The sequence below is a fragment of the Parasteatoda tepidariorum genome, chromosome 9 (genome assembly GCF_982258835.1).
Source record: "Parasteatoda tepidariorum strain Cologne lab strain chromosome 9, Ptep-v5.0, whole genome shotgun sequence".
In the NCBI taxonomy this organism is placed as follows: domain Eukaryota; kingdom Metazoa; phylum Arthropoda; class Arachnida; order Araneae; family Theridiidae; genus Parasteatoda; species Parasteatoda tepidariorum.
Genome location: NC_141763.1, coordinates 5,041,925 through 5,069,567, shown reverse-complemented (window position 1 = coordinate 5,069,567; position 27,643 = coordinate 5,041,925). Strand labels below are relative to the sequence as shown.

At 31.4% G+C, this 27,643-nt stretch overlaps 2 long non-coding RNA genes across 2 annotated transcripts; both read left to right on the top strand.

Moving 5' to 3' along the window:
- The first annotated feature begins 1,710 nt into the window (after window positions 1-1,710).
- Window positions 1,711-11,573, top strand: LOC147803272 (uncharacterized). Its single transcript, XR_015428983.1, has 2 exons — window positions 1,711-2,158; window positions 6,738-11,573. It is a non-coding gene; the product is annotated as an uncharacterized LOC147803272 (long non-coding RNA).
- Window positions 11,574-22,966: 11,393 nt separating this feature from the next.
- Window positions 22,967-27,427, top strand: LOC147803271 (uncharacterized). The gene is made up of 2 exons (XR_015428980.1): window positions 22,967-23,962; window positions 26,493-27,427. It is a non-coding gene; the product is annotated as an uncharacterized LOC147803271 (long non-coding RNA).
- Window positions 27,428-27,643: the final 216 nt, after the last annotated feature.

The window sequence follows — 27,643 nt, the reverse complement described above, 5'->3', positions numbered from 1 at the left end:
TCTTTCATTTTCATGGATCTGGGGGCTCCTGTGATATATCTGAGGAATTTATTTTGAGTAATCTCCAGTTTCTTTTTTTGACTAACAGTGGTTGTGCTCCATGCAGGGGCTGCGTAGCTGATGATCGGTCGAATACATTGGAGGTATAGGGTTTGTTTTGTTTTGAGTGATAGTTTTGAATTATAGTTTAATATTGGTTTCAGCGATCTATAGGCTCCTTGCGCTTTGCTAAGAATATTTTCAATATGGGTATTCCAGTTTAAAGTACTAGTAAGAGTGACGCCTACCGTGTCTAGTTCTTTAGTTAAAAGCTTTTATGTGGTTATCCCTTTGCTAAATGACTGGTAACTTCATTATCATTAGACCACCACTGTTGCTGTTGTATTTTTTTTATCTCGATTTTAAATTTCTGTGCTTTCAAAACGTTGATGCTATTCAGTAACTTTCGTAGAAAGAACCAGTGACTTTTTTCTGTTAATGATCAAGTTCTTTGATTCTAGGCCCCCCTGGCAATTGAAGCGAATCATATCGATACATATTATTCATAAATTTACGGGTTTGAGAGGGGGACATCCTTTCTGAGTAGTCTCGCCATTTCGGAAAGTCCTCTGCAGCTTGGGCGTAGCAGGTTCGAATTCCACTACAATCCTGGATGTATCTTTGCGATGTCTTTCTCTTATTTGAACCATCTTCTCAATAAACTGACAAGATAGCTTATAAGCCCTGAAGAACATACATTATTTACGTCTGATTACAGATACAATTATTTACGTATATATATAAAGCTGCACAAAGGGCTATTGGAGGTGGTGTGAGAAACATCTCTAAGGAAGACAACATTCATAAATCACATCCCGTTTGACAAAGAGGACACATTTTCACACCATCCATACACGAATTGTAATTTACACCAGAGCATGATCAATCTCCGATCTAGTACTCCTAGAGGTATTAATTTGTTAGTGAAACTTACGACCCAGATAGATTTAATGTGCACCAGTCACCATTTTAAGCACCACCTTCGATCCCTGCCGTTCTCGACCGGCGGGGATCGAATTCACGACTTATTGGATATGGATCCAACGCCCTACTGGCTAAGTGAATGCAGCTTCCTGAAGTGCATACAAGCTAGAATATAACAATAGGGTGGGATAGCCTGGTTGGCAGGGTACTGGGTCTATGTCCAAGAGTTCATGGGTTCGATCCCGCCAGCCGAAGACTCCCCGTGTAGTAACTGATGCACGTTAAATCTGTCGAGTCGCATTCCATATTCTCTTAACAAATCATACCTCTGTGAGTTTCCTAGTCTTCTGGATTGGTTCAAAACTACAAGGCTGCGGAGTTGAAAATTAGTAATCGTAAACTGAAAATCACGTTAACTGTTCAGCGACGGATATAAGATATAAGCATATAACAATAAATAAATAAATGCCTGTGCACAATCAATCATTGGAGGACTCTGTGATTCCTACAGGTTTAGCATGCACCGGTAACCCACGGTAAGCATGCACCAGTAACCAGTTGCACACACGGGTTCTTCGTTCGGTGAAAATCGAACCCTAGACCTCTTAGACATGCTCTCAACGCCCTACCAGTCAAGCTATATCCCGACCTCTTGACCCCATAAAATCTTTTTATTTACGTGTGTGTGCTATAATCAATGACCCACCTCAAATCGAAGAAAGGAAAGCACGGTGATAAGGTTACGACAGTATTCGAACTCTCCACGCTTCAGATCATTTAGCGACAGATTCACCCACGGCGACACTTTATTGCTCTATGGAAATGACATACATGTGCAGGCATGTTTGCTCAATTTAGGCTTATAAACCTTTGTCAAGTAGAATACAGATCGAACAATTTGAAGAAGGATATCACGAAGAATACATGCAGGCAAAAGTAGGATTCGAACCAGCCATCTCCACACTTGACGAAACTAGCTTAATGTTTGTGAATTCGGATATAAACAAAAACAAGCTGATCGAAGCGTTCTCGCGTGTTGTTATCGTTCTATAAAAGTGCATCATTTTCTCGTTCATTCTGTTTATCTGTTTTACGTTGATGAGAAGTGCATCTGTTTATTGAAATGCAGTGTTGATGTTTGATAAGTGACTCACGACGTGATACAAATTCGTCGCGTTACACGAAGTTTCACTTGGTAAGTCTAATACCACTTCGTATCTTGCTTCTTGATAATTATGCTTGAACTTTAATTCAATATATATATTTTTTTTAAAATCTGCAGTCGTAGATTTTTAAATGTAATTTTATGTCTTATTAGACTGCTTCGTCTGCCATGAAATTTAATCGCTCAAAAATAAAATAATTTCAATAGAATTAATTAATTTCGCAGAAAACTTTTCTTGCGTTGTTATTAAAACTGATAAGATTTTATTTTTAATTAAACTGGCGGACTAAATCTTAATTAAATTTCCGTAAAATATTTCATAAATTAGATTTATTGAAGTATTATATTTTGTTTCACGCTATTAAAAAAAAATCAATATTAAATGCAATTTTAGATTAATGCGTAATTGAATTGATTGCTATATATTTTATTAAACTTTTTCATTCACAGAATTTAATTCAAAAGTTCACGAATTGCAAGTTCAAAGGTAAAAACAAACATAAAAGTTGTGCATTTTATGAGCGTTTTAAATTATTGAAATGACTACAAAATATGTTGTGACACCCTATTTTGAAATTTTTCTCTAAAAGTTTCTTTTATTGATCTAAAGAGTGTGTAAAAATGTTTCTTGGAATAGTCCTCAAAATTACAGCGCATGGAACTATTTCAATTTTCACTTCGATGCAAATTTTTGGTTTTGGGAAACACTACACAAGACTCACAAAAACTAGTTTTTGTAATAAAGCAAAATAACTCTAATATGGTCAAATGTTTTGCAAATTCTTATGTTTTAATTTATGCTTTTTATCATTTAATTTATGTAAAATAGTCTAAATTTGAAAATCGATTTTTCGAGTGATATTTTTCACGTATCGACTTAGCAAGTTTAAGGCGACAAGGGACTCAAATTTTTTTTTTTGAAATTATCAAGGGATTTGCTTGAAATTTTCAGAATACATTTATATTGTTAAAAACAATTTTTATACAGAATTTCAAAAAATATTTCCAAATTTAAGAAATTTAAAAATTTGAATTTTTTATGTTTTTTTTATATTACTCCTCTCGTCTGAAATTTTGTCAAAATTACAAAATTCTTTTAAAATATTGCATATTAGGTAATATTGAAAAAAATTTTGGGAGTTCTTTTTTTATTTTTTATTATAGAAACAAATAACATTAAACAGTGAAAAACCTACATTTTTAGGAAAAAATCATCATAAAACTATAAAATATCATGTATAAAAAAATACTATTCACTTAATTCAGAAAACTTTTCCAACAAAATGTTAATGATATTCATAAATATATAGCATTAAATTCTCAGGTTAATAGAATGAAAATTCATTACGCTGGAACAGCTTGAAAATTGTAAATTTGTCAAAAACAGCATTTTGAGAAAAATGACTTTTACTACTATTTCATTGCAAATTTTACTTCTGAACAAATATTTCTTGTTTTTTAATATAAATACCTATAAATATTTTCTAATGAACTAGTTTAATTATGTACTTTAATTTTTTTCAAAAATAAGAAAATATTCAACTAATTTTAAACGAAACTAATTTTAACAGTTATCTGCAGACAAAAAAAGGTAAACAAAGGGGCTTGGTCAAAACTGAAATGGCCATAACTTCATCAATTTTGCTCTTATTCCAGAATTTTCTTTTTTTAAATTTTCAGTTAAATGCCTAGATTTCAAAAATATAAAATGTAAAATATCGATTTTTTGACAAATTTTTGCTTCTTTGAAAGTCCCTTGTCACAAGTTTGCTTAAGGCAAACTCCGGTAAGAACTGACTTAAACTTCATACTATATAGAGCCAATTCGTTGATTACTTAACTATATATTGGCCACAAATTACAAAACCTATAACTCTAGATTGTTACTAGTTCATAAAAAATACATAAAAGAGAAATATTAGGAAGGAATAATATTTCTTTTTTTTTTTATGAATGTTTGAAATGTGGGAAGTTCTTAATCGTGCAGGGTGACTGAAAAATATGCAAATTTAGTTCTAACTGTTAAGTTACGAAATTAGACACAAAATCTCACTTTTCTGAATAAACATACATTTTTTAAATTTCAAAATATAGGGGGTAGCATCAATCTGGGAAGAAGGGTTCCCATAGTTTGGGAAGTCCCATAGATTGATCCAAAGTTTGGATCCTTTAATGTTAATTTCACTTTTTGCGTTTTCAGACATATTTTAAATTAAGCAATTCAGAAAAAGAATTGCACCTTCTTATGAAACTCATTTATCCAAAGATAATTTCATGAAGAAAAAATAATTTCGAATAATTTTTATCTAATGAAATTGTGTATGAAAAAATTTTGAATTATGAGGTATAAATTTTTCATCAAAAGTTTCAACTGTTTGTATTTGGTAGAAACTGGAAAAATTTATTTTTTAAAAAATGATTTTGTGAACATGTTTCTGATAGAATTTGATAATACATCAGCTTTTATATTTTATTTTCCAGTTTGTTTCAATAATTGATAAAATTTCAATAATATACAAACTTATACAAAAGTTTGAACTAATGTGTTTATCAATTTCTTCAATATGTATATTTTATAATGCGAATACGTAGTAAAAATTTTTAAGCTTCTTAAAATTTCTAAACATCTTAGCAAAATTTTAAAATTAAAACTAATTATAATTACCCGTTTGCTCCTGTTTCCCTGAATTATTTCGCCAACTATTTAACATTTCTCACAATATTATTCTTTATGCTATCACGTATATTTTTTCATTAATATACTAATCAATTGTTTTGGTACTTTAATTTGTTTTATAGTAAAATTCATAATTGATTGTCAGAATTATTATTAATATATTGCTATATCAGGAAAATGCTCGATATACCTTGTTTTTTTAAACGCCTACCAAAAAATTGCAAAAATTCCAAAACAGTGCTACTTTTAGAATCTTCATCTCAAAAATTGTTTTTCTAACAGATTCAATTGGTTAACGAATCAATTGTCTTTGCAACTATTTAACATTGATTCCTTTGACTAGGGGTCATTTCATGCATATCGTCAGACTTTAAAAGGTATCCACTTAAACCCTATAGGAAGAAATTCAAACATTTTTATTCTATTTATAGTTTTCCATAAATTAAACCACAGATTACTTAACCAATGAAGGTCACTGATTTAATGATAGAAAATCTAAATTGTTAAAACTCGGAAAAACTTGAAATTATCTACCACATACGCGTTTAGTTTCAGATAATTTCTTTTAATATTTTTACCTTATATAAGGCGGTGTGAAGAATAGTTCCTACAAACAGCATTAATTTCTAAATATTGTTGCTAAACTATTTTTTTCACCTGTAATTTCTGCGACCATCTCCTAATAATTTTTTATAAAAAGTGCATATGAAAGAATTTGTTTACATAAATGCTGGAAATAGTTAAGGGTAGTGGGGGATCACATTATTTTCTCTAATTCAACAATTAAAACTAGTAAAACTGAAATTAGCAAATCTCGAAATCTAAAACTACAAAATTCAACGAAAAAGTAAATTTTACTCTACTGGAGACCTCAGGGCATTGACGCCATCTTTTGACAAATTTCAATTTTTCAAAGATTTCAAACTTTTATTGGTAATTAAATATTGAATGTTGTGGTGATTATAAATATAACAAAATAATTTTAATAAAGCAAATAGCCCTACAACTCTTCATAAATTTATAATAACTAATGTAAATTTAGTTTTAGTGCAAAATTTTCATACAAATAACGTTAAAACAACTTTAAAAAAAGTAAGTAGTTCAAATTTTAAAATCTTGAAAAATCATAAGTAATTAATTAATAGATTAAAACTTTATTTTTAAAGGATGAAAAATTAAACTGTTTTCATTGCCCAGAAACTAGATCCAAAAGTTCTCTTCGTAGCTTAGCAAGAGACACACTATTTTTAGCCATCTTGTCATTATATTCCTGCAGTTTTCTTATGGTTGTTTTTTATTGTTTTTCTATAGTTAGGTTATTTGCATTATTCTAAACTTTCGCCATATATAAATCTTGATTGCCACCCAATGTTTTCGATATGTTGTCGACCCCCCCCCCCGATTTAAAGGGTCAGGATTCCAAATATTTAAAACTATTTATTCAGAGAAAGTACATTTTTTGTCTGATTTCTAAATAGTTAGCTCTAACCCATTTGAGGTCACCCCCAGGAACCATTCAGTTTGACACTTAGTTCGTAAAAATGTTATCATTAGAACGAAAGTTATTCAGGGTGACAGCATTTTTGCTGTAAGTTTTAACGATATTATCATTCGATAATATCACATAATGGAATGAATTTTCTCCTGAATTGACCCGTAATTATGTTACACTTGGTTTTAGATTAAATTTTGTAAAAATGCACTGGCTGCTAATTTTGAAGTTTTAATCAAGGCTCTTAATAAGCTCTGTTTAACACTACTGATCCTGTATTGATCCTGTGTATGTTGAAAGAGTGTAAAACCCTTAACTTTACATTTTATACTTTATTGATTGTTCTACATTGATTGTTAGAGTTCCCTATACTGTAAACAGTGTATATTTAATTTAGTTTAAGCTTTCTATACTGATGACATTTTTGTCAATTTCAATAGGCATTCTAGAGGAATCTGTAGTTAGTTGGAATCCGGTGAACGAGTTAATCGGAATATCATAGTTGGAGTCAACCAATCCCGGCGGCGTTCCAGATAGAACTGATGGTACCGGATTAGTTGAAAGCTTCACTAAAACAGGTCAAAATATTTTACTTATTTGTTAAAAATTTCTTTTATTAAGTATTATTATACACATATTTACATTATTTAGTTATAAATTTGTTGTTGTTGCATGCCCCCATTGGCCAGCAGTGCTGGACCAGGTCCATGACGTTATAAGCCCTCAAAAAATCAACCACCGTCAATGGATCATCTGCTAAATCCTGTTTGGTGAGCCCCAGGCAATCGAGGATGTGGTGAGGCGAAGCCTCTGGTCTGAAGAACAGTTGGTACAAATTCCTGTCTATTAAAACCTTGTTCCTGTCAAAAGTTAAAAAAGTTAAAAAAGTTGTTCCTGTCTATTAAAACCTTGGGCCAGGGAGCCTCCAGGTCTGGAACACTGATGCCCCCCCTCTTGATGCTGATGGGTGCTTTGGGGGGACATTCCAAGTGGTCTTGTTTTTGTGTTTTATTTTTGAGAAGATTTCCAAAAAGGTGAGAGGTGCCGATGACACAGAGGCCTCGCAAGCACCAGTTTTGGCCATAGTGTCCGCAATCTCGTTTCCTTCAAAGAAAGTTTTAAAGTTATAAACTTAAACTTGTTTAATAAAATGTTTAATACATATTTTCACGAAGTGGCGTAGTGTGGGTATCTTTATCCTGATTTTTATTTAAGCATGACAATTGTTTCCGTCACAAACTGTTCTTTCCATTTTATTCAGAATAAGCCAAGCCCACGAAGGATTATTTCTCTTAAGTGACACATTCTAAATTTTTTTCACAAAGATTTCTTAAATATTTAAAGTCTTTCTGTGTATATAATTACACGGAGACTCAACACAAAGGCAGGCACGAAGTCATGAAGAACATGAACTGATTATGCGTCAAAACTTCAAATGATACAAAACAAAAATGGGTTGCGGTAAAATGCACAAACGAATAATAAATCTAATCTAAGTTAGGTAAAAGACGTAGACTAGAAAGAATTGTGTTTTAACGAATTCAATGATCGATACTGCAATGCATTTAACTAACTCTACGTTAATTGACATTCGAATTGATTCGGAGAAACTGTGATCAGCTTTAATACGCCATTTTGCGTTTTAATGCTCAGCTGCCGCTGGTGTGAAAGGTCACATGTGTACGTATCCGTGATCGTGATGTGCAAGTACCGAATTGTCATGGAAAGCTAAGTTTCGGTTACGTAATTCCACATTCATTTTCCTGACAAAGGATAAAGTAGTTAAAAGACGGGCAATTAACTATTTTAACTAAACAGAGCTCTAAGCTGAAAACAGATTTTTTTTTTTAAATGTCAGGGAAACTCAATCACCTGAAGTTTAATTTATAAGTCTGTAATGTTAAACCAAAGATTTAGTTCCCGTACGTCTCTCCAAAACTGTCTGAAATATTTTGGATTGGAGGCTAAAATTTCTGTTTTGATACCTCCCTAATACAAATCTCCCTATTTTTAGTGATTTATGAAATTTCTCTTTAGACATTTCAGATATGATTTAAATTTATGCTTTTTATCATTTAATATACAATGGTCGAAAATAGATTTTTCGAGTGATTTTTTTTACGATGTTGGGTATCGACTTTGTAAGTTTAAAAGGTAGCTTAAGGTAAACTCCGGTAAGGACCGACTTACTATATTGTGCCAATTTGATTACTTAACAATATATTGGCCACAAATTACAAAACCTGTAACTATAGATTGTTGCCGTATTTTGAAATTCGCAAAGTTTGGTCTCACATTTTCTCGCGAAAATCTTCGAACACTACTTCACGCATGTTTCTCTCGGAATATACGATTTAAAAAACGCATGAGTGATGATGAGGTGTGAATAAATTTAGCTGCTTCATAAGTTTTTATGTATTGTCATTCTCTATATAATCGGTCTTTCTGAAGCACCTTTTTATTTCTTAGTTTTTGGTTTCTTAATTTTAAACTTGGTTTATAATTCTTATCTGGTTCTTAAAGTTTAAGTTTATTTATCTGAATTTTTCCCCTCTTCTGTGAGTAGGATATAGCATTTTAATTATTATAAATTTATTTCAAATAATTTATGTTGTCTTTATGAAGCATGTGGCCATAATATTTAATAATGCAACAGGATTTTGTACCTTATTGTTTAGTTTTTAAAACCTTTAAGTAACTGCACAATTTATGAGTTTCAAGCATTTTCCTTTTGTATGTGTAATGATGTTGGTGTTAGCTTTATACCTTAATTTATTCATTTCTTCCTTTTAATTTATACACTTAATAATGTGATTTATATAGGAGGCAATTCTTTAACTTAATTAAGGTATTTAAAAGAAATTGATTATTCTGAAGATATAAATATTTTATTACTCCAAATTTTAATTTAATTTACTGGAATAGTTTAGATTTGAAAATTAATTTTAACCGAAATATTTGTAATTAACTGAAATAATTGTATTTGTGTAGTGTCGTTATACGATATTTCGGCAGATTTTTCTACCTCTTTCTTTATAGAAGGACGAAGTATTTTTTCTCATTTGAATTTTTCCAGTCTTAAACGAGGATAAAATTTTCACTTAATTCAACAAGCAACTTTTAAAAATATCCATGAGCGCGAAGATTCGTTTAAAATTTTTGAGAGTGGTGTATTGAGACGATCATAGGGTTTCCTCTCAGTGAGGGTTGCTAGATAAAGCTATGAAACAGTTGTTTAATAAAACTGCGGCGAGTGGAGGTGCCCGGCAGTTGACATTAAGGAAAATCGCCTCACGGTGAGCCTGACGGCTGAGAGCACTTTAACCCATTATCCGTCTACCACTGACGATATTTCAGGTCAGCACTGAGGTCGGTGCAAACCGGGTGCGGAATTCGTATCAAGCAGCCATCGTTGGGATTCGAACCCAATTCACCTCATTAGAAGGCTAACGCTCTATCCCCTGAGCTGATATTTCGATCACCGTAACAAAGTATCTTTCCCTGGTTTTTTGCTTGTTACTATAGAATTCATCTTTTCAGAATTCAATCATCACTGCTTTTAAACTGGTCTTTTGCAAATACACTATGAAGTGGTGGATTCAGCAAGTTTCGAAATTGATTAGATTCCTTAATCTCTCGTTCGAATGGATCAAAATTAATAATTGAAGAACAGGTTATTAACTACGATTTTGAATAAACAAATCTGTAAGCTAATAAACATGGCCAATGTATTTTAAATATTCGAAGATAACTGATTTGTCGTTAGTTTAACTTAGAAGCTAGTTTAGAATTGTCGTTAGCTCTGTTAATTAAGCGCTTGCAGCTCCACTTGAAATATGAGCATTCTAGGCTTTCAATGAGATTTTGATTGACCAGAATTTTAGTTTTGAAACTATTTGACAATAGTTCCACATTGTTCTAGAACAGTGGTTCCCAACCTTTTGTGGACCATCGCCCCTTTCTTGGGGTTGGCTGACACATATCGCCCCTTTCTCTTTTTGCTCAAAAAACCATTGATTGTAGCTTGTGAGCAACAAAGCACTGAAAATATGCTATGTTGTTTGATTTTAATTTAAATTGCAATGCAAATAAGGAGGCACATTTATCCCGCCATTTTTATTAATTAAAAAAAATTTTGCATCTTTTTTTTAAAAAAGAAATGATATTTAAAACGGAATAATTAAAACAAAAGTACATTTTTTTAAATTCATATTTTAATGTAATCAAGAAAAAGTTAAAGCGTTGGCAACTAAAATTTAAGAAAAAAAATGAAGAGGGAGAAAGTACATTTTTACCACTTCAATGACTGCCCTGTGCTTGGTGTATTTCAAGTTAAAACTTGGATATCAGGTTTTATGCTCGTCAAATTTAAACGCGGGTCTTTGAAACAAATGTCTAACATATCTCTTTGCTTTGTGAGCAGCCTAAAGACAGAACTAAATCCTCTCTCCAATAAATATGTTGAGGGGAACGAGATGAGAAGCGGCTCAGTTTGTTTCCACAATTGTGGATAAGTGTCCATAAGCTTTACCCAAGCTAACTCGTAACCGTATTTTTTAAAGACGACTTTAGCCTCACAGTCATACTTCAATTCTAAAATCTTAGTCTACAAAGAGGAAGTGAGCTTATCCACAACTTCAAAAGAGAAAGGATCGAAAATCCAATCCGGAATTTCTAATTTCATCAAATCTTTAAATCTTGATTCCATAACTGATCAAGGTGATCAGTAAAAATTAAGATTTTATTTTCGAGAATCTTGATATCTGCCATTGAACACTTTTCAAGTGTTGGAAATTGCATTAGCTCTTTGTAGCCAATGTTTGACTTGTACATATCAAACTTGACGATGAATGAAGATATGATTCCCTTAGCCTTGATAATGTTCATTTTATTTCTTTGAAGTTTACGTTGATTTCCTTCATTTTTTCAAAAATATCCGTGAGGTACGCAGTTTCCAACTTGCGTTGCTTCAAACTCTCACTTAAAACGGGATCAGTGGTGTCGAGAAACTCAGTAACCGAATCTAGCAATTCGAAGAAACGGCTCAGTTTCCTTTTGAAAGCCATCTCACAGCTGTATGTAGGAGCAGGAATTCGAAATCTTCATAATTTTCATGGCAAAGTTCTCGGAACAAACGGTTATTAGGAGAATTACCTTTTATTTTATTATGCCAGAAATAACCAATTTTTCGCAGCCAAAAGTTGACGATGAATGACATAATGAATGGTGAGATAACTTCCAGTACTTCTTTTTTAAGGTGACCCAGAAACCCAGTATGACAACCAGACATGGTTGGAGCACCATCTGTTGCACAAGCACTTACATTTGTGAGGGGAATTTCTTTTGCCTCAAAATAATCTTTGACCAATTTAAAAATCGACGATCCTTTTGCATCTGTGTTCAAAGTTCTTGTAATCAACCTTTCCTCGTTAATCTCCTTACTCTCATTTATGAATCTCACTTAAGCTAAAACAGCTTTGTTATCTATCACAGTTGATTCATCAATCTGCAACGCAAATTTACCTTCTTTCAGAAATTTGAGTTTTGATTCAACATCGGTGGCCATCTCATCAATACGCCTGGAAACAGTACTATTGCTCTGCTCAGAGGAACAGAGCGACTTATCAGATTTCCGCCTGCGATACCAAAACGTATAACGAAAACGATCCTGCACTTGTTTTTTTTTTTTTTTTAATTTTTAACTATCTTAATTCTTTGTTTACACCAGAACCATAGATTTCATACATATTTTCAATTCCAATCTCAAATAGCTTTTATTATTGATATTATTAGCAATTTTTATCTTTTGAATACTCGTCACCCCCTGATCGCCCCCCTAAGGATTATCGCCCCCTTGAGAAGCTCTATCGCCCCCAGGTTGGGAACCACTGTTCTAGAATTACGAGACACTCTTCAATAACTGAATACATAACTAGTCCTACTTTTATCATCTAGCTATAATAGGGCATTAGAAATTATGGAATGTTTTGATTGCTTACTTTTGGAGCAACAGATTTAAGCATACAAGACATTAAAAAGTACTGTAAAAATGTTTAATCTGCAGACATAATTTGTTTCGCAAATTCAGAAAAAATTTTGCAATTGACTTAAATCGTTGATCTACTTTTTTTTAAATTTATTTTTAAAACTCTCCTAGTAAGAATGTTACTATTCTAGACAGTACTGTAAAAAAATAAAGGATCAAGTAAAAATGAGGTTTGAAAGATATAAAGCAACTAAGTTTGCAGAGTTATAAAATGAAAAGATTTAGGGTAAATCAAAGAAATATATATGTAATATATAAGTAATGAAGATACAATTGTCTAATTTTAAAATTACGCAAATTGCTGAAACTCTTTCTTAATCAGAAAATATGACACTATGAGGTTTGGTGATATTTTAATTTAAATATTTATACTTTGTGTAACTGATTTTTTCAATTTCCTCACTTTTTCTCAACCATAATGCATATTTAGATTAATATTAAATAATAAAATTTAAAGAAAAGGGAATCTCCAATACTTTGTTTGCCTGCTAAGCGAGCGTATAGCGAATTTTATGATCTTTCGATTAAATTTTAATTTCTTTTCTCTCTACTGAGGAAAGCTCTCTAACCTTTCATAGCGAAATCTTTAATAGCAATTTTGTTAAAATAATTTTCAAATTGTGATTAATTTCTAAAATCTTGCATATTTCTTCAGTTATTTTGATTGTTAAACAATTTTCTGTGGGTAAGGTGATCTTAAAAATTTATTTAATGTGAAGAATTTAAATTAAATGCGAACTTTTGTGTATAAATGATTAAAATTTGTTAGATGATTAAAATCTGTGTTCATGTACTAATAATTTAAGTGGGTAAGGTCCAAATCAATACCTAACGCACTAATAAAGTAGTTCTTTACAGTTAGCCTCCCTTTTTTGACCCCGCGTTTACCTTTACTGCTATTCACATTCTATAAATTATATTTCTTACGACATAATATATAGTAAAACCATGGGATGACAATCTTCATCAAAATGTTGTAAAAGTTGATCAAATAATGATGTATAACAAAATATATTAAATACTAAAGATTTCTATAACTAATTAGTTTCAGGTTAATTCTTTATTCACGGAGCCAAATTGATTTAAATTGATAAAATTTAATAAACACTAAAGTAAAAAAATTAATTTAACATAATTCTAGTTTTCGCTAAATTCGTTTTAAATTTCAAAATCCTTTTCTCGTGGCAAAGTATTAAGGCAGTTCTCTTTTCCGTTTCAGAATGTTAAATCTCAGTTTTATCGGATTTCGCAATATTGTGAAATTAGTCTGGAGATTACATTAAGAAGGTTTAAACACTTTTGAACAATAGTTCTTTTAAAGTTTCTTCATATACTTTGAAATCAGAATTACCTTCGATATAAGGTCAATATTTCTGATATTTTTATAGCTTTATAAGCGAAGCTTTCATGCGGAACAAAATTTCTTCTAAATTGGAGATTTTAGTATCAAACTAATCTGCAATCTATATTACTGGCATCTAATTTAAATTTTAACGCGATGAGAGAAAATAAAAGCTTTCTATACTCTTTGTAGACGAAACGGTCCTCTAAAGTTATACGTTCCCCTCCCCCCCCCCTTCAGTTCTACTCTCAGTTACCATAGTTTCGGGAAATATACTTTTCCCACGGCAGTATATTTAAATTTCCTGCTGAAACGTATAGCCGAAGTAAGAAAGCAAAATTTCCTGAAACCATGGAAACGAAGAGGAAAAGAAAGAATGGAGAGAGTAAAATTTTGTAAACGTAACTCTTATATTTCACGAGGGATACTTCAGATCATCGTAATGCAAGATTTTTGCAAAAGTAACAAGACACTATGAACGTTCATCAGTAAGTTTTCACCAGTTCTAATGAAAGACTCAGAAGAATTTATAGAAACACGAGTACCATCTATAATACAGGTAAATAGGCGCGAAATGGAGAGTTCCGGAACGGCTGAGCGTTTACGAACTGGTAGCGGTAGTCGGCTGAAAAAGACCCTATTGCTTTAAGTGTTTATTTGCAACTTGAACGTTCATAGTGCTTAGAGTACCGCAATTTGTTTGAATTTTCAGTTTCTTATAGTTGAAAGCTTTTATTCGGTTTTAAATACTAAAAATATTTATGTTCGAATAATGTATTCATATATTATGGAATATATTTGCAAATTTGAATGAGAAAGTTTTAATAATTAAGTAATATTCACAATTAAAAACTGTAGAAATATATATCAAAAGCAGAATTTTTTTAAATTTTAATTACAAAATTTTTAATTTAAGAAATAGTACTTTAACCGTTTGAGTGCTGAAGAGTTTTCTTATATATATGCTAATAGTGCGGAATGAAATGCGTACAACACTACTAACCAACTACCACAAACTGCTAACTACTACCAACCAACTACTAACCAACCTATTCTAACCAAAGCAGTGTCTTCTCATTTTCGGCACATAACAAGCTTCACCGCACTCAAACGGTTAACAGAGAACAGGCTTAAAATAACAAGCTTCTCTAGGATAATTTGTTCTAGACAGACGTTCTGTTAGTGGTTAAATTCCATGAATCTATGTACTTTATCTTAAAGAAAATTATTAAATTTTTACTACGGGTTAAACTTGTTTTGCCAATCAAACAGGCTTTAGTGCATCAGTAGGGTTGAAGAATTGGGCATTGAATGCACATTGCTTCTTTGTGGTGGCTGGTTCCCCTGCCTGGTATTGTTACGTAGGAGACGTCAAATACCCGTTAAAGCCGTATTTATCAAAAGATTGCCGTGAACAAACCTGGATCGTGGGTCTACTAGTTTCCTGCGGTGACCAAACATTCCCGTTTATCAACTTTATACAATTAAATCACCTGTGAAAAATCTTTAAATACGACATTTAAATTCGACAGACATTTAATTTCATATTTAGTTTTAAAAGTTGTAATTAAATGTATTTTATAACGTTTAAATATGATTCCGTGTAACGAAACTTATGGAATATAGAATAATTATAGTAAAGGAACATAACTGTTGTAACTAGATTAAACTAAAAGAACCAGAAACGAACATAACTGTAAAAATTAAATTTTTATTACCTTCTTTAACTATAAAATTTTCACCTTTTTGTATTTGTTTCAAATCTTCAAGTGGTTTATGTAAATATAAAAGTATTAAAAGAAATTTTCCCTAAATACTATAGTTTGCTTATAATCAGTATCGAAGTTGCACGAAATTGTTTATAATTATCATTCAATGCTTTCTCGCTACTGTAGAAAATAACGGTCACAAAGTAGAAACTTTAATCTAAATCCTACTCAAAGTTTCAAGAAATTAATAGAAACCCTCTCTCAGAAATTGGTTTCCTAAAACATTTCTTAGGACAAACTTTGAACTTTCAAAATATATAATTGAAAAAGTTATCGCAGTACTATTAATCTCTCAAAGCCATTTTTACTACATATTTATGTTTACAAATCAAAGTTTTAATTAGTTACAGCACTGATACCTTTAGTTCCGTAACAGATGACAATGCAATCGGGTTTCTTTATCTAATATGAAACAGAATTAATCGCCCTAATTTAGCGAAAGAATTCATCTTTTATCTGCATTTACAAAGATTCTAAAAGATCTAGAGTGCATGATTTTACTACATTGCATGATAATGGAAGTTTCAAGGTTTTTTTTCTTTCGACTAGAACAATCTATATTTTCATAGCTTTCTGTCTTCGATTGACGATAATTCTCATTCAAAGTTGTAAGTACTTTGCGAACACCTGGGATGCTCAAATTTCAATTAGAGCTGCGTGTCTTAATATTAAGCTGACCAGGGCCCTTTAAATAAAAGCTAATAAAATTTCTAAATGAACATTCAGAAACTTTGATCCTTAAATTTTCCAAAAATTTAGAAAATATTTCTGTTTAATAATCTCTGCAAATCTAAATAAAGTAATTATTATAATTTCGGAGTGGGGGATTCGCAATTAAAGTTCAGGGGACTCACGGGAGATGTTAAGAGCGCCAGATCTAGGTATCTGCCGCATTCTGTATTTGATTAAAAATTTCAAGGGAGTATTTTGGGATAACCAAACTAACGTCAACTCTGCGTCATTTTTCACTATTTATCATAACCAGAGAGTTGGCGTCTCAGAGGATAAAGCGCTCGCCTCCTAATGAGGTGACCCGAGTTTGGTCCCAGTGATAGCTGTCTGATTCGAATTCCGCACCCGGTTCGGTCCAACCCAGGACTGACATAACATATCCTCAGTGGTAGACGGATCATGGGTTAGAGTTCCCGTTCCATCAGGCCAACCGTTGAAGGTTTTCGTAATTGTAATTTCCATGTAAAGCAAATGGGGGTTAGTTCCTTCCTCCAAAAAAACCCTCCATGAAGGCAAATTTCTCATTATGCTTGATTCAGGAGTTACCTCGTCTTCTGGATTAGGTTTGAAATTACCAAGTCAATGGAGCTAAAAATTAATAGCCGTAAACATTATTAGAAGACTATAATATTTATACTCATTTAAATTAGAAATGACTTGCGTCCTTTACAGTGACATAAAATCAGTGACAGTAAACACAGTGACATAATTTCATAAAATTACTGTGATCAGTAATTTTATGAAATTAGATCTGTTAAATGTAAATCTTAGAGCTTGCAAATTTTCTTTCTTAAAGTTGGTTACTTTTCTGTGTTCTACGGTACAGAAAGAAAATATCCATTGATTATGATTGAAAATTTAATTGTCTAAAATCTTGGTTTAGAAGCTATGAAACGTCTCCTTTCAAAAAAAAACTTTATGAATATGTGCTACTTCTGAAATCCTAAATGGATAAGCCGCTTTAAAACCACTTTATACAACATCTGTGTTTCTGCTGCTGAAAACACCAATTTTGGAATTTATAGTAATATATTATCACTTGTTTGCAATCCAGTATGATGTCGCATGAATCTGTTTTCTTCTATGCTGCTAAACTTCCACAAAATTAAATTCAAGTCTGTAAAAATGTATTTTTACTTGCGTAATTAGTATATCAATTTTCACATCTGTAAATTTTATTTATTTGTATAATATCTGATAGCTTCTATACTGGTAAATGAAATTATAATTTTTCATCTGTGCTTTTTAGTTAATCTTACAAAACTTTATTTTAGGAACTGACACTATGCATTGAAAACTGTTTAAATTGTTAAGTAAAGATACGCTTATTGATTATGTGTATCATAGCTTATTACCTTTTATAAACCTTTTGTCTTACTTAACAGAAAAGCTGGTGTCATCTACTTAAAATCAAAAGCAGAGTGTAACATAACATTTTTGATGTTTAAATAACTTTTTGAAATACAACTGAAAATATTTTAAAATGGTTGTAAATAATGTCTTTCATGAGGTATTTAACTCTAAATTTTCTTCAAGTAAATTGTACACATGACCAAGTGATGGAATTATTTGTACAGGTTTCTGAAAGAAAAGGTTATTTCACACATGTGCATGTTTCTGAAAGAAAAGGTTATTTCACATGTGTGCATGTTTCTCAAAGAAAAGGTTATTTCACATATGTGCATGTTTCTGAAAGAAAAGGTTATTTCACATGTGTGCATGTTTCTCAAAGAAAAGGTTATTTCACATATGTGCATGTTTTTCAAAGAAAAGGTTATTTCACATATGTGCATGTTTTTCAAAGAAAAGGTTATTTCACATATGTGCATGTTTTTCAAAGAAAAGGTTATTTCACATATGTGCATGTTTTTCAAAGAAAAGGTTATTTCACATATGTGCATGTTTTTCAAAGAAAAGGTTATTTCACATATGTGCATGTTTTTCAAAGAAAAGGTTATTTCACATATGTGCATGTTTTTCAAAGAAAAGGTTATTTCACATATGTGCATGTTTTTCAAAGAAAAGGTTATTTCACATATGTGCATGTTTCTCAAAGAAAAGGTTATTTCACATATGTGCGTGTTTCTCAAAGAAAAGGTTATTTCACATATGTGCGTGTTTCTCAAAGAAAAGGTTATTTCACATGTGTACAGGTTTCTCAAACAAAAGGTTATTTCACATGTGTACAGGTTTCTCAAACAAAAGGTTATTTCACATGTGTACAGGTTTCTCAAACAAAAGGTTATTTCACATATGTACATGTTTATCAAAGAAAAGGTTATTTCTTATGTACAGGTTTCTCAAAGAAAATGTAACCTCATAGCGTAGCGAAACTATTCAGATTAGCTTGCTTAAGCAGTTTGCTGCAGCTCATTGCATTAGTTAAGTGTTATGCCTTATAGAAATTAGAATAATTTCTGTGCTATGAATCTGTCCACGCGTGTAAGCAGTCATCAATGATAAAGTGACAAGACGATATTAATAGCGTCAATGGTGAAATAGTTTTTTTCTGTACTTGAAGGTATATCGTATCAAAACTCTGCGGTGATTTGGATTCGTTTAGGAATGTTCATTAGGTTAACGTTTTCATTAAGGAATGTTTTCATTATGTAATGTTGAACGTTTCAAGTTGAGCTAAATTTACCCCCATAAGTTAATGTTAAATAATGTAAGGTTAATTGCAGCCTCGTATGGCACATCGAATTTGTGGTAATATAATTTCTTAGTTTTATTATTTATGTACTTTGTTGTAAAACGTGATAAATTTTTGTTTTGTGAACCTGGCAACTTCGATGCATAAATTATGATCTCTATGGCTTCATACCTGTCTTTGTGTTAAGAAATATTTCCGGAAAGAATTGAAATCATTTCGATATAATCTTTGTGAAGGATAATAGAATGTATCACTTTAGTGAATTTATACTTGACAAGATTGGCTTACTCTAAATAGAATGCAAAGAACAGTTGCTAACGTAAACAAGTGCCGCGCTTTAAAAACCCATCAGACTCGGGATACCCACACTACGTCACTCATCCTATTCTGAAGTAGTCTGTTTTGTAATCATTACGATATATGTAGGTTAAAAACTACAAAACTTTAAAAAGTAATTCCTTAACTTTTTCTAGGAATTTTTCGTTTGACGTATTTCGTTAGACGTTATTTTTCGCAATGTCATTAAAACTATCAATACTAATATTGCAAAGATAACTCAATTTAAGCCCCCTAAAACTTCTCAACATGTTGAAAAGTTTCTTGGTGTTTGTGGTTTTTACCGCCACCAGATTCCTAATTATTCTAAACTCACCAATGTGTTAATTCAAGTAACCCTTAAAAACTCAAAATTTCAGTGGAGAGAGGAGCATCAAAATGCCTTTAATCAATTACAAAATATATTTCTCTCTGAGCCTTTTGTACATCCTCACCAATGGGATAAGCAGTTCATCCTTAATACTGATGCCAGTGGTTCTATTTCAGGTGCTTTAATGCAAGGATTTAATGGTCAACTAAAACCCATATCTTACTTTAGTAATGGTTTATCCCAATCATAACGTAATTGTGCCCCCGTAAAATTTGAACTTTATGCTATTTATAGATCAGTAATGGCATTTAAACACTATTTGTCATATAAAAAGTTTACCATCCTCACTGATTCCAAACCTTTGATTCATTATAAAAAGGTAACGTCCCCTGCTGATATTATAACTCGTTGGCTTCTACAGCTGTCAGAATTCACGTATGAAGTAAAATATATAGCTGGTTCAACGAATCAATTAGCCGATTACTTTAGTAGAAGTCAGAAAATGAGTTAATTTTACCTTTTGTTGATGCTAATGTTGAGGACCAAATTGTAAATTCTATTCAAATGAATCTATTCTATATAATTCTATTCTATTCCTTAAATGAAGCAGGTGTGTCATTTAAAAATTTAATACTAATTCATCAAAATTTGTATTGGGTATTGTACATCCAACTATCAATGTTAATTATACCACTTATTAAGCAAATATTAACAAATTCATTATTTTTCTAATAAGTATGAATGTGTCGTAAGTAAAACAATTACTTATTTCTAACTTCATTTAAAATAATTTAACTATCATTCGCGTTTGAAGCAACTAGTAATATCAAACTTGTCTATTTTACTATATTTTGAAATTCACATGAATATGAAATTTTATTCGATTCATTGCTAAAGATAAGTTTAGAATATTTAATTTAGTTTTCTTATATAACAGTCTGATAATCTAGATCTGAATGTTATTTCTATTCTCAATCAACAGAGCTATCTAATGACTAACCTTGTTTAAAATCTTGCAAAGTTGATATTTTATTTCTGCAATTTTGAGCCTAGTATAGTCCATTTTTTTTTAAATCAACTCTACAACATGTTTAAACTCACTTTACTAATTTCAGTTTCTGACTTCTAAATGACCACTAATATACACTTTTCAATGCTATACTTGGGTATCTAGTCTTCTCTTTGAAGGGTGACATATTAAGTGAAATTCGGCGGCATTTATTGTTTGATGACTCAGCAGCCCTTCGAGAGTTGAGGCATTTAGAATCTTTTCTCAATTCTACCCTCTTCTTAGCCAGCATGTCCCCCCAGATGTTCACTTTTGCTGTTTCAAAACCTCCATTCATGCAGTCAAATTGAATCTGCCTCTGGTTCTAGTTTGTTTAAAATGTGAGTCCGGTTAGTAGGAAAGATAGGTCAGTAGATTTGTCAGTCAAATTTGTTACCGTTTACTTCAATGTAGTCTCTTTCTCAAATTTTTGCTTCTCTGTACAGCTCATTGTTTTCCTGTCTCCAGTTAGTTTTTTCGTAGCACACAGCTCATTTTTTCTCTCGAAGATATTTTCATGTGATTGTGACATAGTTCGGGTTTGTGAGACAAATGTGAGCACAGGTCTCTTTTATTGCTTTGTACTCATTTTGATCGCATAAAACTTCTAAATTCATTAAGACAACAATAAGAAACAACGCGTCGTTTTATTTCTATTTTTGCTTCACGGGAAAAATTCTTAGTCACGCTGGTTCTAAACAGTTGGCAGATTTTGCCTATATCTTTGTGTTAAATAATAGAAGGGCTCATTAATAACTAAATTAGCAGAAAGCTCGCATTTAATTTTGTAATCATAGAGGATGTTGAGCACTATGAACGTCTACAAGGAAATTTTGGTCTTTCGTTGGATATTTACGAAAAGAAAAATATATGTCAGGCAAATATGTCATTGTATAACAAAAACGTATTATGAAACGAAAAATTCCAATAGACGGCACTGAACGTGTGTGAAATCCAAATTGGTAGTGGTACACGGCCGTTCTGCTACCTCTTCGAACTTCACTCGTCCAACCGATTGGGAATTTTTCGTTTTTCGGACTACGGTGCAGTAAGGGCAGGGGTGTAACAAGAACTGGGTGGACCTGGATTGTGATGGTAGATCGCATTTCCGTGACCTGAAGTCTCTGAAGTACCCTTGCGCTTACAGCGAAATCTAAGTGTTAAATTAGCTACTAAGTTTTTCTCGCTCTCGTTGAATTAACTTTTAAAAGGCTGAGGTGGTCAAGAGTAAGGTCCTGGACTGTAACAAAAGGTTGCAGGTCCGTGCCCTGAAAAGCCACCCAGCACTTTACTAGCATTGTAGAGTACTGACGTTCATAGTGCTCTGAATTATCTAATTTCATCTACGATATTTTCCAGATATAGAAAAACATTACTTCTAAGTAAGATTCGTTAAGGAATAAAATGGGACAATTATGAAAATTTTCACGGGCGCCGTTTAAAGTTTGAGTTAAACTTTAATTTCATTTTTAGATAAGCTTTTAAAGGCTTGAGCTCTGTCTCTACAAATAACAATTTTGATACCAAAATTTCAATTTGAAAATCTGGCTTAATATCAGAATGAAATACTTGCGAAGAATGTTTGAAAATTTTATTAACCTGCTTTCACATAGGGTTCAGAAAACCTGGCAATGTTAAAATTGCTTGACAATATAATAGCTATTTTTCGGAATAGTTTTCAGAAGTCTCATTGTACCATTTATATACATTACACTTAAACACCTAAAATGAGCTGTACATTCTGCATAAAATTTTCTGGAGACATTTGCCGATAGTCCTTAACATTCAAAATTTTGATGCCGATATTGACTCTAATAAGAAGCAGGCTGAAATTAAGATTGGTACATTGTACCGAGGATTTACAAGAATCGAATGCCCTGGCCAGAAGAGTAGAATCTAAATGAACGATTCTTAAATAGTTGTCTACAAAGAACTGTAGAGCGAAATTTTATTAACTATTCAAGGTGATACTAAAGCTCTTAATTTTCGCTGAAAAGTTAAATTATTTGATTTAATGAAAAATTTTAGTTTGCCTAGAATCGACATAAATAGTTCTCACTACTTTAACGGAGTTTTTAAAAATACATTTTGGTCAAATAAAAGGGATAAAATTCTTGTTGGCATATAACAAATTTATAAAATTTTACTTTTTGATGTTAACCCATAACCATTAACCTATAGCCATTTAGTCATCAAAATCGTTCAGTTCTGTGAGAAAAAGAAAATAAGTAAGCAGGCATAAGCTAATTTTGGTTTAAACACTACTTAAACTAGGAAAGCACTCTATATTTTTAAATTAGTAAGATATTTCTAACTTTCATTTTTAATATGTTAAGTCATTTGCTTGTAATGATATTACTCATAGAAATGGAAAATTTCTAGCTTTTAACTGTATGTATTTCTTAATAGTCTGTATGATCTTTTAATTATAGTAGATTTTATGAAACTATATCCGTATCTTTTAAAATGACCCTAAACAAATTGAAAAACCAGTTGTCATTAAATATTAATTTGTTCTTACTTCTTTCCTATTCGTTTCATCAATCAAAATTTAATTGAATAACTCTTCTGTATTTGACAAACATTCAAATGGGAGTGACAATGTAGAAATTTAAAATAAACAATTCCAACATAGATATTTTATTGTAAAGCGGGAAAAATACTAAGTATCTTGAATACTGTAAACATCGAAAGTACCTAAATCAGGTATAAAGTTCAAACACTTAACGTTCAATACATTTTTAAAATGAAATATTCAATTAAGTATCTTTAAGTATCTTTAGTTAAATGTTTTTTTTTAGTAAAGCTTTAGGCTATGCGGAGAAAAGTTATAGACAATGTAAACATTCATCTATGAAATGATATCCCACAATAGAATTGAGTTAACACTTCTTACGTACTAGTGTTTTGGAATTATATTTTTGTTGTGGTAGATATACACTACAAGGCAATTACGACTCTACTCTCTAGAATATTGCTTGAAAGTTTAAATAAATCTTGCCACTAATAAATATATGTTTATTTTGAAGATTTTAGTATGTGAAAAATAAAATGTTTGAACATTTGCAACTGTACGATCTCTAATCTATGATGGGAAACTCTAAATTAAATTTTCATTGATGTTTGAAAGTACAAATGTATTACAGCATGTACACTCTTCATATTGTTCAATTGTATTTTACTAATGTTTGTTCTTAAATATTTGTTTCTTTCTCTCCCTTATTGGATTAGATTGTTTAATTTATCCTGTTTTGTGCCAAGGTACTGTTTTTGTCTTTTGTATTTTTCAGAATTGTCTGTATTCTTGATTGGTGGCTGATGTGCAAGTGTTGAGGTGCCGTGACCACACAGGATGAAGGGTTTCGAGAAAGAATCGAATGATTTGAAGTGGAAACGAGTGAATGGATGGAAAAATGTTACCAGCACAAAGTACGTGTCAATTACTTTTTTGCTAAGCTAGTGGGTGAGACGAGGAAGTTATTTTTAAAACTCGAATGAAAGTCGCACTGAATGTGAAGTCTCCAGATTATGTGTTGTCTATGAAGTTTCGTAAATTTTCTGGAAATGAGACACTTGCTATTAACACTGGAATACGAAACTTGCCTCCCAATGAGATGACTCAATTTTAAATCCCATCCATGGCTGGTCGATACGAGGCTTGCACTGACCACAGTGCTGACATAAAATATCTTCAGTGGTTGACTGATCGCGACCCATACCGTCTAGCTCACCGTGGGTGGTTTTCCTGGTTTCTCTCTCGTGTAACGCAAATGCGGGTTAGTTTAAACAAAGTCCTCCAGGAAGGCTAGTTTTAAACTATTCACGTTATTTCTCATATGTAACTATAAAGTTTTCAAATTCTTAGAGAATTATTTTATAAGTTTAGAGATATTAGTGAAACTCAGAAATGACTTTGTTCTTTTACGCTAGTCCAACCTCTTTACGGTCTTATCAATTATGTACATTGTTGTCATACTGACTGGAACTAATTCTTGTTAAAGGAATGCAATATAATGGAGAATTTTAAAAAGAATAACGCTATTAAACGCAATATTAAATTTTACGAAATTTGTCAACTCCAGGGCCTCTATGCTTTAAGAGTCAATATTTTTAAATGCAAGAATGACAATTGTTTATAACTGTAACGGTGAAAGCTTCGGTATTTGTGAGTAGAATTAAGATCAACGTTTTTTAAGTGTAGTGTTTGCACAATACGAAATTGTACCGTTTAGGAATAATTTTAAAAAACAAGCAAACAAATGCGTGAATTTTTCCCTAGAAAACTAGTTAACCCCCATCTATCATTTGTAGAAGTTATTAAATTTCTGAATATTTGATACGGATAAATTTGCATTAATATAAGAAATGTTTGCATTCTTTCTTACATCAGGTTTTTAAAAACTAATTCTATAGGGATTCTGCAGAGTTTAATTATTTTGAAAAGGGGCCAACTTCACTTTGGAGCCAGAGTTTTGAAAACCTCTTTTCAAAATGATTTAATTTCTGAAGTTGTACATAATCTTTAAAAAAAAACTTTAAATGCACCATTCAATTTTAAAATAAACGTCATTTAAAACTTTAATGAACTTTCAAATTTCTTTAAATTTCAAGTATTTAATAAATATTTTAGTTTTTCATATCTAGGCTTAATTTGCTTAAAATGATAAAAATTCTACTGCTCATTGTTATAACGAGTTGTAGCGTTACGTTAGTTTTATTTAATTTGTTTATTTTAAAGGTGTCTGTAAAAGTTACTTATAGGGGATAAAAATTTTAACGTTCATTCGGAATAATAAAATTAAAAAATCTGCATCTAATTTCTTGAAGCTTTTTACTTAAATCTGTTTCAAAATATTTCTTTCCTAGAAATCCTAATTTGTGGGGAAAATATGAAACTCTAAATTTAAGGCGAATTATATTCTACGATACGTTCGTACAAACGGTTGGAAATAAAACTGAATTTTGGATTAGAATTCCAAATCACGCATGAATATTAATTTTATTAAAAGTAGAAATAAGACAAATTCTTAATAATTACAATAAAAATGAAAATAAAAATGTGTGTTGGCAAAACAGTACTTCATCAGGGGACACACTGCCTGCAAACACACAGGAGCCTTTCTGCTGTTAGTGGATTTAACCAAAACTAACAGTTTTTTTTAACCAAAACTAACCAAACTAAAATTTAACCAAAACTAACAGTAACAGTTAGTTTGGGTTAAATCCACTAACAGCAGAAAGGTTCCTGTGTGTTTGCAGGCAGTGTGTCCCCTGAAGAAGTACTGTTTTGCAAACACACATTTATAATTTATTTTTAATTATTTTTAATTAAGATTTTTTTGGTCTTATTTCAATTTTATATAATACAAATTTGGTTTCAGCTGCCTTGTGCGCTTTTCCAATTTGAATTAATGAAGTAAGGTTTCGGTGTGTTTATTTACCTCTTAGTTATCAATATTGACTTAGTAAATTATATTGATTTTGTGATTGGATTTTATTAAAAGTACTCATCTCATAGTATAATTAAAATTTAATTTAGCATAGTTAAAATTTCTTAATTTGCCTTCGTTTAAATTCATTATAGATATACCAGCTAACCTTTTTTTCTTTTCTCTAAATTTGTTTTAAATTATATATTTAGCTAATTGTTTGTCTGCAAGCTCAAATAAGTCTTTGCGCCAATATTTAGAAGCTTTTAATATATGAAAAGCAAATGTTTGAACTTTTGTAACTGTACAAACTCTAATCTATGATGGATAATTCTAAATTAAATTTGGATTGATCTATTGATGTTTGAAAGTACAAATGTATTACAGCAGGTATATCCTTCATATTGTTCAATGACATAATTTACTTTAAATATTGATTTGTAAATATTTTTTTCTACTTCATTGGATTAGGTTGTTTAATTTACGCTCTTTTGTGCCAAGGTACTGTTTTTGTCTTTTGTATTTTTCAGGATTGTCTGTATTCTTGATTTGTGGCTGATGTGTAAGTTTTGAGATGCTATGACCACACAGGATGAAGGGTTTCGAGAAAGAATCAAATGACTTGAAGAGGAAACAAGTGAATGGATGGAAAAATGTTACCAGCACAAAGAACGTGTCAATAACTTTTTTGTTAAGCTAGTGGGTGAGACGATGAACTTTATTTTTCTTCATTCTTCGAAGCTGTTTTTAAAGCGCAAATGAAAGTCGCACTGAATGTTAAGTCTCCAGATTATGTGTTGTCGACGAAGTTTTGTGAACTTTCTCGTGAATGAGACTAAAGAATCGGCCTCCCAATGAAATGACTTAATTTCAAATCCCATCCATGGCTGATTGATAACAGTTCTGCCAGCTTGCACAGACCACAGTGCTGACGTAAAATATCCTCAGTGGTTGACTGATCGCGACTTAGAATCCAATACCGTCCAGCTAACCGTGGGCGGTTTTCCTGGTTTTCCACTCATGTAACGCAAATGCGGGTTAGCTTAAACAAAGTCCTCCAGGAAGGCTAGTTTTAAACTATTAGATCACGTTATTTCTCATATGCAACTATAAAGTTATCAAATTCTTAGAGAATTATTTTATAAGTTTAGAGATATTAGTGAAACTGAGAAATGGCTTTGTTCTTTTACGCTGGTTCAACCTTTTTACGGTCTTATGATTGCGTTCTTATGATAGGGAAAATTTGTTGCAAAATGTGTTTTTATAGATAGCTATTTCAAGTTTTTCCATTTAAATTTTCAAGTGGTTGTAAATATTTTGTATATTGTATTTAGATATATTTATTGTATTAAATTACTCGGTATACTATTGTAAAAGTGGCAATTTTGTAAGATTGTTGTGACATGAAGTTTCAACTTCATTTGCTTTGTAAATTAGATAGAAATAAATATGTTACATATGTTAATTTTAGTTTTGGATTTTTTGATAGACTAGCAATTTGCTTCAATTGGTTAAAGGTGGTTACAGTAAAGTTTTCAATTAAGGGAGCATTATTAAATTTCGATGAAATATATTTTTTTAAATTAAATTCATTTCTGTTTCAGCTGTGCGAAAAATGAAGTAACCGTGTCTTTTGTTTCAATGATCGGATTTTCAGAGTTTTGATCGTAATGGTTCAAAA